We start from the raw sequence: 13,177 nt of genomic DNA, 5'->3' as shown, positions 1-13,177 counted from the left end.
TAAAGTACTTAAAAAGATTTAATTCTTGTTGTGGGGAACATTAAAGGAATGGATCAATTTTCCCCCCAATGGAGTTTTCTGGTAACCCATATGACCTTTGCCTTTTTGATGGCTCAAAATCCTACTATATCTTAGTGTCTCTCTTGAGGTTTTTTGTTTCCTTTTTGTTCTTCTTCCTTTTCAATATTTGCATTAGGTGTTGGTTTTGCTTGGGGAAAGAACTTAAATGAGAAGAAATAATGTTTTAAAGGCACAAGCATCTAAGAGACATTTTTAACCTACCACTTAAAAGACAACTTTTTTTTTTTTCTATGAAACAACAGATGAATTGAAAGAGGAAATCTGGAAGACTAATAATTTCAAACATTAAATTTCTGTAGGGGCCGGCACTGTGGCACACTAGGTTAATCCTCCACCTGCTGCAACGGCATCCCATATGGGCACCGGGTTCTAGTCCTGGTTGCTCCTCTTCCAATCCAGCTCTCTGTTGTGGCCTGGGGTATCAGTGGAGGATGGCCCAAGTGCTTGGGCCCTGCACCCGCATGGGAGACCAAGAAGAAACTCCTGGCTTCTGACTTCGGATCGGCGCAGCACCGACCATTATGGCTATTTGGAGAGTAAACCAATGGAAGGAAGACCTTTTTCTCTGTCTCTCTCTCTCTCACTGTCTATGAACGCTACCTGTCAAATAAATAAAAAAAAAATTCTGTAAATACTTTAAGACGTCCCTTTGTGTTCAAGTCTCTCTTTGTTGGTTTATAATCTCTGCTTTCCCTGTTTCCCAAAGGAAGCATTCTTCGCTCTTTCTCTATTTAACTATGGAAATGTTTGTTTAGACATTATTTTAAATATTGACATATTCCTGCCTGTATCACTATTTAGCACTCATAAAAATACATGGATTCATTTAATCACCTGCTTAGGTTATTTTTTAATATTTAGAAACAAAATAGTTGATGGATATCTGACCAACTTTATCTATCCTACTTTTGGACAGGTCCTTCAGGAATTTGTGTTCACAACTAGTGTTCACTTGTTGTTGAAGAGGTGGTGTCAGTTACACTGAGAACATCAGTTATCTCCCTGTGCCTCCTCAGCCCCACATAGAACAGGTGCCAGAATGTAAAGTTTCCTATATTCAAGTACAATTTGAGAAATGATAAATCACAGTAGACTAACACTTACTTTGACAACATTTTACTGATCATTTCTGTATTTAGAGATACCTAAAAATTTTTTTAAAAAGATGAAGTTGGGAGATGGTGTTAAGGTGCAGCAGGTTAAGCCCCTGCTGATACTCACATTCTGTATCAGAGAATGTATCTCTACCAGCACTGACGCCTTTGCTTTCCAAGCCAACTTGCTACTAACTCACCCTTAAAGACAGCAGATAACAGCTCAATTGCTTGGGGCTCTGTCACTCATGTGGAATACTAGAGTGGAATTCTGTGCCCCTAGCTTTGGCTTGACCCAGTCCTGGCTATTGTGGGCATTTGGAGAATGGACTGTCGGTTGAGAGGTTCTCTCTCTCTCCCTCCCTTTCTTTGCTGCCCTGCCTTTCAAGTAGGTAAAATTTTTTTAATCCTGGAGAGACTAGGATGGTGTATCTTTTTTTCAAATATCAGTTTTGAAATATTACATTTACACATTCCTCAAAAAATTCTTCCAGATTTATGAGTAAATGGCAAAATTATATTATTTTTACTTAAAATCCGATTCTTTTTTTTTTTTTTTTTTTTTTTTTTTTTTTTTTTTTGACAGGCAGAGTGGACAGTGAGAGAGAGAGACAGAGAGAAAGGTCTTCCTTTGCCGTTGGTTCACCCTCCAATGGCCGCCGCTGCAGCCGGCGCACCGCGCTGATCCGATGGCAGGAGCCAGGATCCAGGTGCTTTTCCTGGTCTCCCATGGGGTGCAGGGCCCAAGCACCTGGGCCATCCTCCACTGCACTCCCTGGCCATAGCAGAGAGCTGGCCTGGAAGAGGGGCAACCGGGACAGAATCCGGCGCCCTGACCGGGACTAGAACCCGGTGTGCCGGCGCCGCAAGGTGGAGGATTAGCCTATTGAGCCACGGCGCCGGCCTTAAAATCCGATTCTTTAGTCCTTTTGTTCTAGGAATTATTATTGTACCTATACATAATATTGCAGGGCTACTTGATTTAAGATTTCAGAATAGATTTTTGTAAACTATTAAATTTTCCTATGTTAGGTAGGAATGGATCAGAACTAGCTCCCAAGCTACGCTTTTTGCCTCAACACACATAGGGAGAGCTCTTCCGTCCGCTGGTCCCCAGATGGCTGCAATGGCCAGGGTTGAACCAGGACAAAGCCAGGGGCCAGGAGTTTCTTTGAGGTCTCCCATGTGGGTGCAGGGGCTCAAGGACTTGGACCCGTTTCTGCTGTCCTCCCAAGCACGTTAGCAGGGAGCAGGATTCTAAGTGGAGTAGTTGGGTCTCAAACTGGCACCAATATGGGTTGTGGCTTTACCCTCCTCACCATAATGCTGGACCCACTAATCCTTATTTTTGATGAAGAGCAGTGGTGGGGTAATATTGCCCAATGCCACCGATGCAACTAAGACTTTCAGTCAATTATACTCTTGCCATCAGTTTATGTTGAAAGGATTCTAAACAGAACATTTTCTTGGACAACCAACCAAATAATTAATTCATGGATAGAGATTTGGAAGTGGGGCCATAACTATGGTCTCCGTTGATGATATCACTTCCTAATCATTCATTGAGCTCTGGAACTTCTTACGGAGCAAAAATTTAGAAGCAATTTTCTGATTCCATGCCTCTTGATCAGGTCTTTCGTAAACATCCATATGTTGGTGCTTCCTGAGTTTCTATAGACAGATAAGGAAACCTAAACCTAAACCTAAACCTAAACCTAAACTTAAACCTAAACCTAAATCTTTTCCTCTGAAGAAAAAGAACTTAGTCTTTTGGAATGAACAGGCTCAATTGAACCTATTTGCCACCAAAGATTTCATTGTTTCCTTGAAGAATAGAGGTCATATCCCTAGTATGCAGTGCTGTGGATGTCACTGACAGGTCAGATATTCCAAGGCAGCAGTACTTAGAAAGGTCTTGGTGAGAGGCTATGTTGTTTAGTTCACCTGCAGTCTAACTTTGCTTCTCCAGTAAGTCCGTGAGTATGCTCATGGTGCTTTCCTGTGATAGCTAATAAGAAAAGATTACTGAACAGAGCTGTGAGAATCATTTCGTTTCCTATATCTCCTCCCTGGTGATTGCTCTCTGATACATCCAAATGTGTGCATCTATATTTTCTGACCCAAACCCCATAGTTTTCAATATTAATACAAAGTTCCTTCTGGATCCCAGAAAGGAAGTCTTACCATTTCTGGAAAGTTATAAATAAATTCTTGACTTAATCTGTTCTTGCTGCTTTAAAAATATCTTTCACTGAGTAATAGATAAATAATGGAAGCTAATTTCCTGCAGTTCTGAGGGTCAAGGTGCCAGCAGATTCACTGTCTAGTGAAGGCTTGCTGTCTGTCGCAAGAATAGTACCTTCTTTCTGTGTCCTCAGGAAACGACTGCTGTATGAGCTTTTAAACCAAGTGGATGCCTGGCACTGGATATTATGCAGGACTCCACTTACTATATGACTCCACAAACCTTACTTCTGAATACGGGCCCATTATGATACCTTGGGTCTTCTGATTTCAATGTCAACTCTTATTCTGTGTCTTTTGGTCACCACAATGTTTCAGTATCCCTTTCTTCACAGTTGTCCACCTAACTAACTGACATTCAATCTCTTTAGGGAAGAACTAAGAAAACTCTAAAGCATATAATAATGGAGAAACATTGTGGTATATAACACCAATGGGAACCAGGCAACTATTTCAGTCAATGGGTTTCAGAACAGAAAACCGATTCAGGTTCAAAAACTGAGCAAAGGATGGTGACTTCTTATCAGGGCTACTCACTGCTCTGCCTGTGGCTGGAAATTCTAGCAAGTCTATTTCCTCATCTGTTCTTTTTACTCCTTTCTCAATTATTGCCAGCCAAAGCAATAGAAGCATTGTCCTCACATTCAGCATGAAACGTTGCTTCTAGATTCTTATTAGCCCTGCCAGAATAAAGTACACCCCGCCCCTCAGGGTCATTGCCAACAAGCTGGGTCCTGTGATCTGAGAAAGGATTCCTCAGCCAACAATTTCAAAATTATCCAGTCTACATTGCTTGATTTCTTACCCGCACGTGCATTCCCAAGAATATATCCCTGGCTCCTGTTGGTTCTCGGTAGCCATTTCTTGCAGCACCTCAGGGTATGATCTGCTTCTTCCTTTATCATCCAAAGCATGTCCCAGTGGTTTGTGCTGGAATTTAGGCATTGTTACTGGCAAAGAAACATAAAGCAGAGACATGTGTCCAGAGTTGCAATGGTATAGTTCTTCCTCTGGAGAGAAGGACCACTTCTGAAAATTGGAGGGGTTACAAGAGTTTTATCAAGCTGAAATTCTTGGAAGAATCTATCTAGATGCCATTGCCATCTATTTTTGTGTTTTATTTTCCTGCTGAGGGCTCAGACATTTGTATGATAGACCTGACTTATCAGAGAAAGTTAATGTCGCTGTGTCTTCACAACTCTTAACTACCAGATCTTCAGTTGTCCATTCAATTATGTCTGCTTTTCTGCTAAATAAGGCAATAGCCTCTTTCTAAGCTGCCAAAGGAGCTGTTTGGCTCTCACACTTAGCATTCGCTCCTTGTTTAGCACTTGCAGTTTCTCATTATCCTTCTGTAGGGTGTCATTTATGATCCTACTGCCTTTGTTAGTGTTGTTTTCCCTGTATTTAAAACATATCAATCACTATATTACCAACAACATTCCCTCTTACCACTACATTTTCCAAATTGATAACTGTGAAATCTTCAACAATCAGGCTGCCAGTGTGAAGGACTGTCATTATCGCATATCCAACCTGTGTGGAGTTCTCCTGCCAGATATATAGGAAACCAGTCCGCAAATAGTACCTGACTGCATTCTTACAGGAGTTAAGATATGAATTGTGTTGGGTGAGATTAACTATATCAAAGATTTATTGTGGGAAATTATTGTGAAGGATAAATGATGAGGAAGAAGAAGAAGTTAGGAAAAGCCTTTTAAGTCCTAGTGATGTAATCTGTAACTTTGTGAAAGATCTGTTCCATGTGGCAATAGGTTACTTGAGCTAACACTGCTGCCTCCAGGGTCTGCATTGCTAAGAGTTGGAATGAATACAGACTTACCATATGACCCAGCCATTGCAATCCTTCCTGAGAATTTACATAAAGGAGATAAAATCAGCATATGAAAGAGTTATCTATACTCTCATGTTTATGCAGCTCAATTCACTATAGCTAAGGTGTGGATTCAACCCAGAAGTCCATCAACTGAAGACTGGATAAAGAAATTATGGGATATGTACACCATGGAATACTACACAGCAGTAAAAAAAAAAATCCTGTCATTTGCAACAAAATGGTTGCAACTGGAAAACATTATATTTAATAAAATAGGCCAGACCCAAAAAGACAAGTACCAGGTGTTCTCACTGATCTGTGTTATCTAACAGAGTACCTAAAAGGTAATGTATAGAAGTGAAATTGACACTTTGAGATGTGATGACTTTGTATCAACAGTTGAGGAGCAGTTGTTTTTTTTTTTTTTTTTTTTCCATCCTTTTTGTCGAACTCTTTATTTAGTGTAGGGTTAATCTTATATGTATAAAGTTAATTGAAAATAGATCTTAGTAAAAAATAAGAATGGGAATAGGAGATGGAGGAGGGAGAAGAGTGAGAATGTAGGTGAGAGGGAGAGTGGGGTGGGAAGAATCACTGTGTTCCTAAATGTGTATATATGAAATGCATGAAATTTGTATACTTACATGAAAAGTTTCTAGATGTTTTGTTTTAAAAGCTAGAATCAAGAACCAGAGCTGGGAATGGCACTTGGCACTCCAATAAGGAATGTGGTCATTTTAATCATAGGTTAAATACTTAAAATGATCCATCATGAACTATCTTTTTTCGTGTTTAGCAATACATTAGCCTTGGATCTATTCTATCTCAAATTAATATTATCACTTTAGGGGCTTGTGCTGTGGTGTAGTGGGTAAAGCTGCTGCTTGCAGTGCCAGCATCCCTTATGGGTGCTGGTTTGAGTCCCGGCTGCTCCACTTCCAATCTAGCTCTCTGCTATGGCCTGGGAAGGCAGTAGAGGATGGCTCAGGCCCTTGGGCCCCTGCACCCACATGGGAGACCCAGAGAAGGCTCCTGGTTCCTGGCTTTGGATTGGAACAGCTCCAGCCTTTGCGACCAATTGGGGAGTGAACCAGCTGATGGAAGACCTCTCTCTATATATCTGCTTCTGCCATTCTGTAACTCTACCTTTCAAATAAATAAATAAATCTTTAATAAAATATTATCACTTCAATTGTGTTATTCTTATTGTTTTGCATGTATATATATTTCCATTTTTATTCATTCTATTCTGATCTTTTTCCTTTAGTGGTAGTGCTTAGTCTACCAGGTCTACTGTAATTATCCAATTGACCTAGAGTGTATCATTTTATTCCTTGTTTAATAAGTGTCTCCTGTGTTCATCTATTTCTATTTTCCTGACTTTTTCAATATTTGAATATCCTTTTGGAACTCATTTTCAAATTTTTATCAATTTTTATCAACACTATTTGGCTTATTTTAATCAGCATTATAATATTTCATGTAAAATATAAAAATCTTATCATGATATATGTTCACACTAACTTTATAATAGGCCGGTGCCTTGTCTCACTAGGCTAATCCTCCGCCTGCGGCACCGGCACACCGAGTTCTAATCCTGGTTGCGGTGCCAGATTCTGTCCCGGTTGCTCCTCTTCCAGTCCAGCTCTCTGCTGTGGCCCGGGAGTATAGTGGAGGATGGCCCAGGTCCTTGGGCCCTGCATCCGCATGGGAGACCAGGAGGAAGCACCTGGCTCCTGGCTTCAGATTGGCGCAGCATGCCGGCCGCAATGCACCAGCCATAGTGGCCACTTGGGGGGGTGAACCAATGGAAAAAGGAAGACCTTTCTCTCTGTCTCTCTCTCTTTACACTTTTTAACTCTGCCTGTCAAAAAAAATTTAAAAAAACTTTAAAAATTAATAAACTTTTTTTTTTTTTTTTTGACAGGCAGAGTGGACAGTGAGAGAGAGAGACAGAGAGAGAAAGGTCTTCCTTTTGCCGTTGGTTCACCCTCCAATGGCCGCCGCTGCAGCCGGCGCACTGTGCTGATCCGATGGCAGGAGCCAGGATCCAGGTGCTTTTCCTGGTCTCCCATGGGGTGCAGGGCCCAAGCACCTGGGCCGTCCTCCACTGCACTCCCTGGCCATAGCAGAGAGCTGGCCTGGAAGAGGGGCAACCGGGACAGAATCCGGCGCCCTGACCGGGACTAGAACCCGGTGTGCCGGCGCCGCAAGGTGGAGGATTAGCCTATTGAGCCACGGCGCCGGCCAAAAATTAATAAACTTAATAACATACTTATATGTATTACACTATCACACCAAAATTTTAGCATATTATCATTTTGCTTTGAAAAGTTACATGCATTATAAAGCCATTAAAGGAAGAAAAGGCTCATGTATACACACTGGTATTTACAGAGCAAGAGAATTTTCATTCTTTTTAAATGTCTGAGTTTTCTTTTGGTATCATTTTCCTTAAGTCTCAAGAATTTCCATTAGCTTCTCTTAAAATAAAGACTGGTTAATAACAACTTGTTTATCAGAAAATGTGCTTATTTTATTCAGTCTTTTTTCAGTAGATCCATGAAACTGTATTTTATGGAGTATCATATAGTAGTTCAACACACGTATAAATTATGCAGTGTTAAAATCAAGGTGAACACATCTATTTCCTCAAACATCCCTTATTTTTTGATAGCAAAGCTTTCAAAGTACTTATTTTAGCATCCTCAGCTGATTTTTGTAATGTATTTGAGTTTGAATTCTAATTCATCATTGTCAGGAGCAAAACTCAGAAAATAAATGAAGTAAAACATGTTAATAATCAATATTTAAATTTCATTGTGTATATAAATTAATACAGAGAAGTCTACAATGCCTAATATCAGAACCAAAAATAATATTTCCTAAATTCAAAACTTAAAATCGTGTAATGTAGGTGTTAACTGTTTGTTTATTTTCTTATTTCTACATGGTAAAATAAAATAAGTCATATTATAGATTAATCTATTATAACTATTACCTTTTAAGACTGTCCTATTTAACATTACTTTAATCACACATAGATATTTTCATGGAGAGGAACTGGAAACTAATAAATCGAATAGACAACATAATAAATCTAATTGATGACATCAGAATGGAATTAGAATAATCTTAAAAGAGGGCTAAGCTTAGCTTGAAATGATTTCCTGATAAATTAAAAATATTTTAATGGTTTATATTCCCATTGTCAAAGCACTGGATTACTTCATTGCTTTTGGGAGAGGAACATTTCCTGTATAGAGCACAATGTCAGGGGGCCGTTATATCACGCTTCTGAGCTATAAGGTTTATTATTGTAACATTTACAAATCTTATGTTTTTGACCTTATAAGCTAACTTAGATTTTTGTCTAGGGGCCTACAGAATAAATGTTAACTACAGGTTTGTGGAAATATACACATTAGTTAGCAAACTAAATGTTAGAATGATGATTTTAGCTTGGAAATAAAAGCAAAATGAAGAAAAATATGATAAAAATTTAGCAAGCATATAAAGCTGAACATATTTACTTTAATTTTGCATTATTGCAGGTTTAACTTGAGGATTATTATCCTGTGTATAAATACAGATAACTAATTAATATCAGCAAATGTTAATACTTCAGAATACTTGATTTTATTAAATCTGTGCTCAGATATTAAATGAAAGGAGTCTGTGTTTCAATACTCATGTTAATTTCTGTTTTATCTCTAGAGAAATAAAGCAATAATATTTGATTATTCACTTCTTTGTAACAATTCAGTGTATCAAGCAAATATCAAAGCTAAATTCTTTTAATTTCCAACAGCAACATTCTATACTTCATCTTAGTAGAGAGGAAAATCTTTACAAAATTTCATATAAGCTTTCTTATTACCACTTTCATAGAAAAATGATTAATATTTGAATAATTAAAAAATAAATATCAAAGACAGAGAAAAATGAAATATTGGTCATTTTTGCATTCCTAAGAACACTTTGGAAATGAGAGTATAAACAATTGAGAAATGACACTAATAAAATATCACAAACTTTTGAATCTTTGGTGCCCAGAGTTGTATTATTTTTCCATTTAACACTTAGGTAAGTTTTTTTGTGAAAATTAATAGATATTTGGATTTTTGTTTATAGGGCCTCCACAAAAAAGAAAAAAGCAAGAATCACATTAGACTGTATTAGGGGAATATTTTAGATAAGAAATAATTATACTTCTTATCTGTTGTTGACACAAAAATGCTGATGATTCCACTTCTTCATCTTAACTTCCATTTAATAAAAAAGTGCTATAAATCATAACTTAAAAAAAGTAGTCGCCAAATGAGACATTCCATTGTATTATAGTGAAAACAGAAGCCCATGATGTCTCTAGAGGGTATATGGGAAGCATAATTGTATGTATTAATTAAGAAACAGCAATATTTTTTTCCTTCAAAGAGTTAGTAGAATAGAATATTGCTTCAAATGAAATAAGGCAAATTATCAAGAAAAAGAATGATTTAGTCTGTTAATTATGTGGTAGAGACCTCTTCTCTTTGAGCTAAAAATGAACCTGAAGTTCTTGGCAGACAATATGGTATGGAATCAATTTTGCATAAAAACTGGCATTCTTTTGACATTTTAATGAATGATAAATTTCCTAAATTAATAGTTTTCATGAATAAAAATAATTGATATTTCTCATAATGTGTGGATAGCATAAAATATGCCAATATATAATTTTTGATAATTAAATTCATCTATAAAATATTGCATATTGAAATATATAGAATTATTCTGATTTTTTTTTTTTTAGTGATTGAAAGGCATTAACACAAAAGTATTTTCAGAGATAAACTTGATCTCCAGTACTTAAAATTTAGGAATTGAAGTGCCACCTGTAAGAAAAAAGTTATTTATCGGGGCCAGTGCTGTGGCACAGAGGGTTATGCCGCTGCTTGCCGAGTCAACATCCCATATGGGTGCTCCTGCTACATTTCCAATCCAATTTCTTGCTAATATGTCTCGGAAAGCAACAGAAGATGGTCCAAGTGCTCGGGCCCTGACATGGGAAACTGGGACAGTGCTCCTGGGTCCTGGTTTTAGCCTGGTCCCGTCCCAGCCATTGCGGCCATTTGGGAAATGAACCAGTGGATAGAAGATCTTTCTCTCCTTTCCCTCTTTCACCCTCTGTAATGCTGCCTTTCAAATAAGTAAGTAAATCTTTTTTTTTTTTTTTTTTTTTTGACAGGCAGAGTGGACAGTGAGAGAGAGAGACAGAGAGAAAGGTCTTCCTTTGCCCTTGGTTCACCCTCCAATGGCCGCCGTGGCCGGCGCGCTGCAGCCGGCTCACTGCGCTGATCCGATGGCAGGAGCCAGGAGCCAGGTGCTTTTCCTGGTCTCCCATGGGGTGCAGGGCCCAAGCATCTGGGCCATCCTCCACTGCACTCCCTGGCCACAGCAGAGGGCTGGCCTGGAAGAGGGGCAACCGGGACAGAATCCGGCGCCCCGACCGGGACTAGAACCCGGTGTGCCGGCGCCGCTAGGCGGAGGATTAGCCTAGTGAGCCATGGCGCCGGCCTCAAATAAGTAAGTAAATCTTAAAAATAAAAAAAAAAATTATCCTGTTATTTTTTATTTGTTAGATTATATTCTACATCACATTTTCAACAAATCAGTCACTGTTTTAATTAAAAATGCTGATGAATAATCTCAATTGTGGTGACAGTTAATAAGTTACTTCTTGCTGAAATGGAGCAGGGCTTAAAATCTTGTCTTTTGAATAATACATTGTTGTAAGGTCATACTCACATTTTTAAAAGATTGATGATATTCAGAAAACACTAGTGGAGTTAGGTTTGGTTTTATGTACAAGCATTGTAATCTGACTTTTGCTCAAATACAGATACATAATGACATGACTTGGAAATGACGTGGTAGAAAGATAGTACACATTTGTAACCTAAAACAGTCACTACGGATGCCACATACAACATAGTTCATGTAAAGAATTGATGTGTGAAATTGGTAGGCTCTACAAAAATCATACATGCATCAAGAAATAATATTCTGATCTATGATATACAATCAAGTCTAATAAAGCTTCCTTTCTATTTTCATGATTGAATTAAAACAATAAATGGTTTGCAGGACTGTTTGTTCAGTTTTCTGGTACAAAATTATTTGGATCTTTGCTAATTTTTGAGGGTTTTCAGTTGAAAAAGTACATTTCCTAATCATGAATTAATCAGCATCCTCATTTCTGTAATTTTAACTTCTGAAAGAGGTTATTAAGGAAAAATAAATATCACTTTTAATAATATTTTAATAATCATGATAGATGTGCTGTTACGCACAGGTGTTAATAAGTGGGAAAGCTGAGATAGCATTATTATTAAAATTGCTAATCTTTTCTGAAATTTTAATGTATGTTTTTCCTTCTTGCCATGATAGAATTTGGCAGTATTAGGACCAACTGTCCGTGGGGCTTGTTGGATTAGTGACATGCAGCAATTATGTTTGACCAGATCAACTGAGAATTTTCAGATTTTTGTCAGCTTAGAATAATGAACAAACCAGTGTGAGCATTCAAAGAAAAATGTTGACATAAGGAAAATATTTGCATTTTAATATGCTGGAAATTCCCAAAGAAATTATTCAAGCCTAGTGTCATCATTTTTATTTTTTTGTATGCGAATCTGGAAAAGGTTCACAAACTTAGAATGCCTGTTAATACCTCATCAAATGGGGCATTTGTGATTTCAAACTCTGCTGTGCAATTCACTTTTAATTAGTGTATTTATTCTTTTTTTTTTTGGAGGTGAAACAATTTTTGATCCATGTAGATTTTATATTACAAATGTACAAATCAAATGATATAGAAATGTCTGTGTAAATTGTTTTATTACATGTGCTTTCCCTAAACTCTACAATTCTTTAACTTATAGGAAAAAGAGAGAATATTTTAGTATGCACATATCTACATGAGCATATTAGACAGTTTCTTGACTTCTTTCAAACTGTATGTCCAATTCATCACATAATTCTGTTGTTCTAGTTTTTTAAAGATTAATTTATTTATTTGAAAGAGTTACACAGAGAGAGAAGGAGCAGGGGGGGCAGGTCTTCCATCTGCTGGTTCACTCCCCAATTGACTGCAATTGCTGGAGCTGCACAGATCCAAATCCAGGAACCAGGAGCTTCTTCCATATCTCCAATGCGGGTGCAGGGGCCCAAGGACTTGGGCCATCTTCTGCTGCTTTCCCAGGCCATAGCAGAGAGCTGGATCGGAAGTGGAACAGCCGGGACTCAAACCGGTGCCCACATGGGGCACTGCAGGCCAGGGTTTTACCCTGCTGCGCCACAGCGCCGGCCCCATGTTCTACTTATAATATACATCAGAACTATTAGCATTGTACCTTTACTACTAGCACCAAGTTAAACTCACTGCTAATTCTTGTCAGGACACCTCAATGCTAATTAGTCCTCTGGCTTTCTGTTCAACAATATCACCTTTTAACTGAAAGAAGAATCTTGTCATTCTTGAGTGGTCTCTATTACTTGATGACACTTTGAAAATAGAGTTTAAATTTTCACTTTGGGATGGTCAGTTGGCACAATGGTTAAGAAGCTGCTTGGGACACTCAGATCTTAAATTGGAGTACCTAGGTTCAAGTCTCAGCTCTGCTTCTTATTGCAACTGCCTGCTGATGCACACCCAAGGAGGCAGTAGGTCATGGCTCAAATAGTTGGGCCCATCAGTTTCATAGCGTACCTGGATTAGGTTGTGGGCCCCTGGCTTTGGCCTGGCCCAGCTCTGGGGTTTAAGTACATTTGGGGAGTGAACCAATGGAGGGTAGACCTCTGTCTGAGAGTCTGTCTCTGTCTTTCAAATTAGATAAATAAGTGAATAAAAATTTCAAAGCCATTACTTTGTCCTAAA

Source organism: Oryctolagus cuniculus, chromosome 8 (genome assembly GCF_964237555.1).
Source record: "Oryctolagus cuniculus chromosome 8, mOryCun1.1, whole genome shotgun sequence".
Classification (NCBI taxonomy): domain Eukaryota; kingdom Metazoa; phylum Chordata; class Mammalia; order Lagomorpha; family Leporidae; genus Oryctolagus; species Oryctolagus cuniculus.
Note: the sequence above shows the minus strand (reverse complement) of the source record.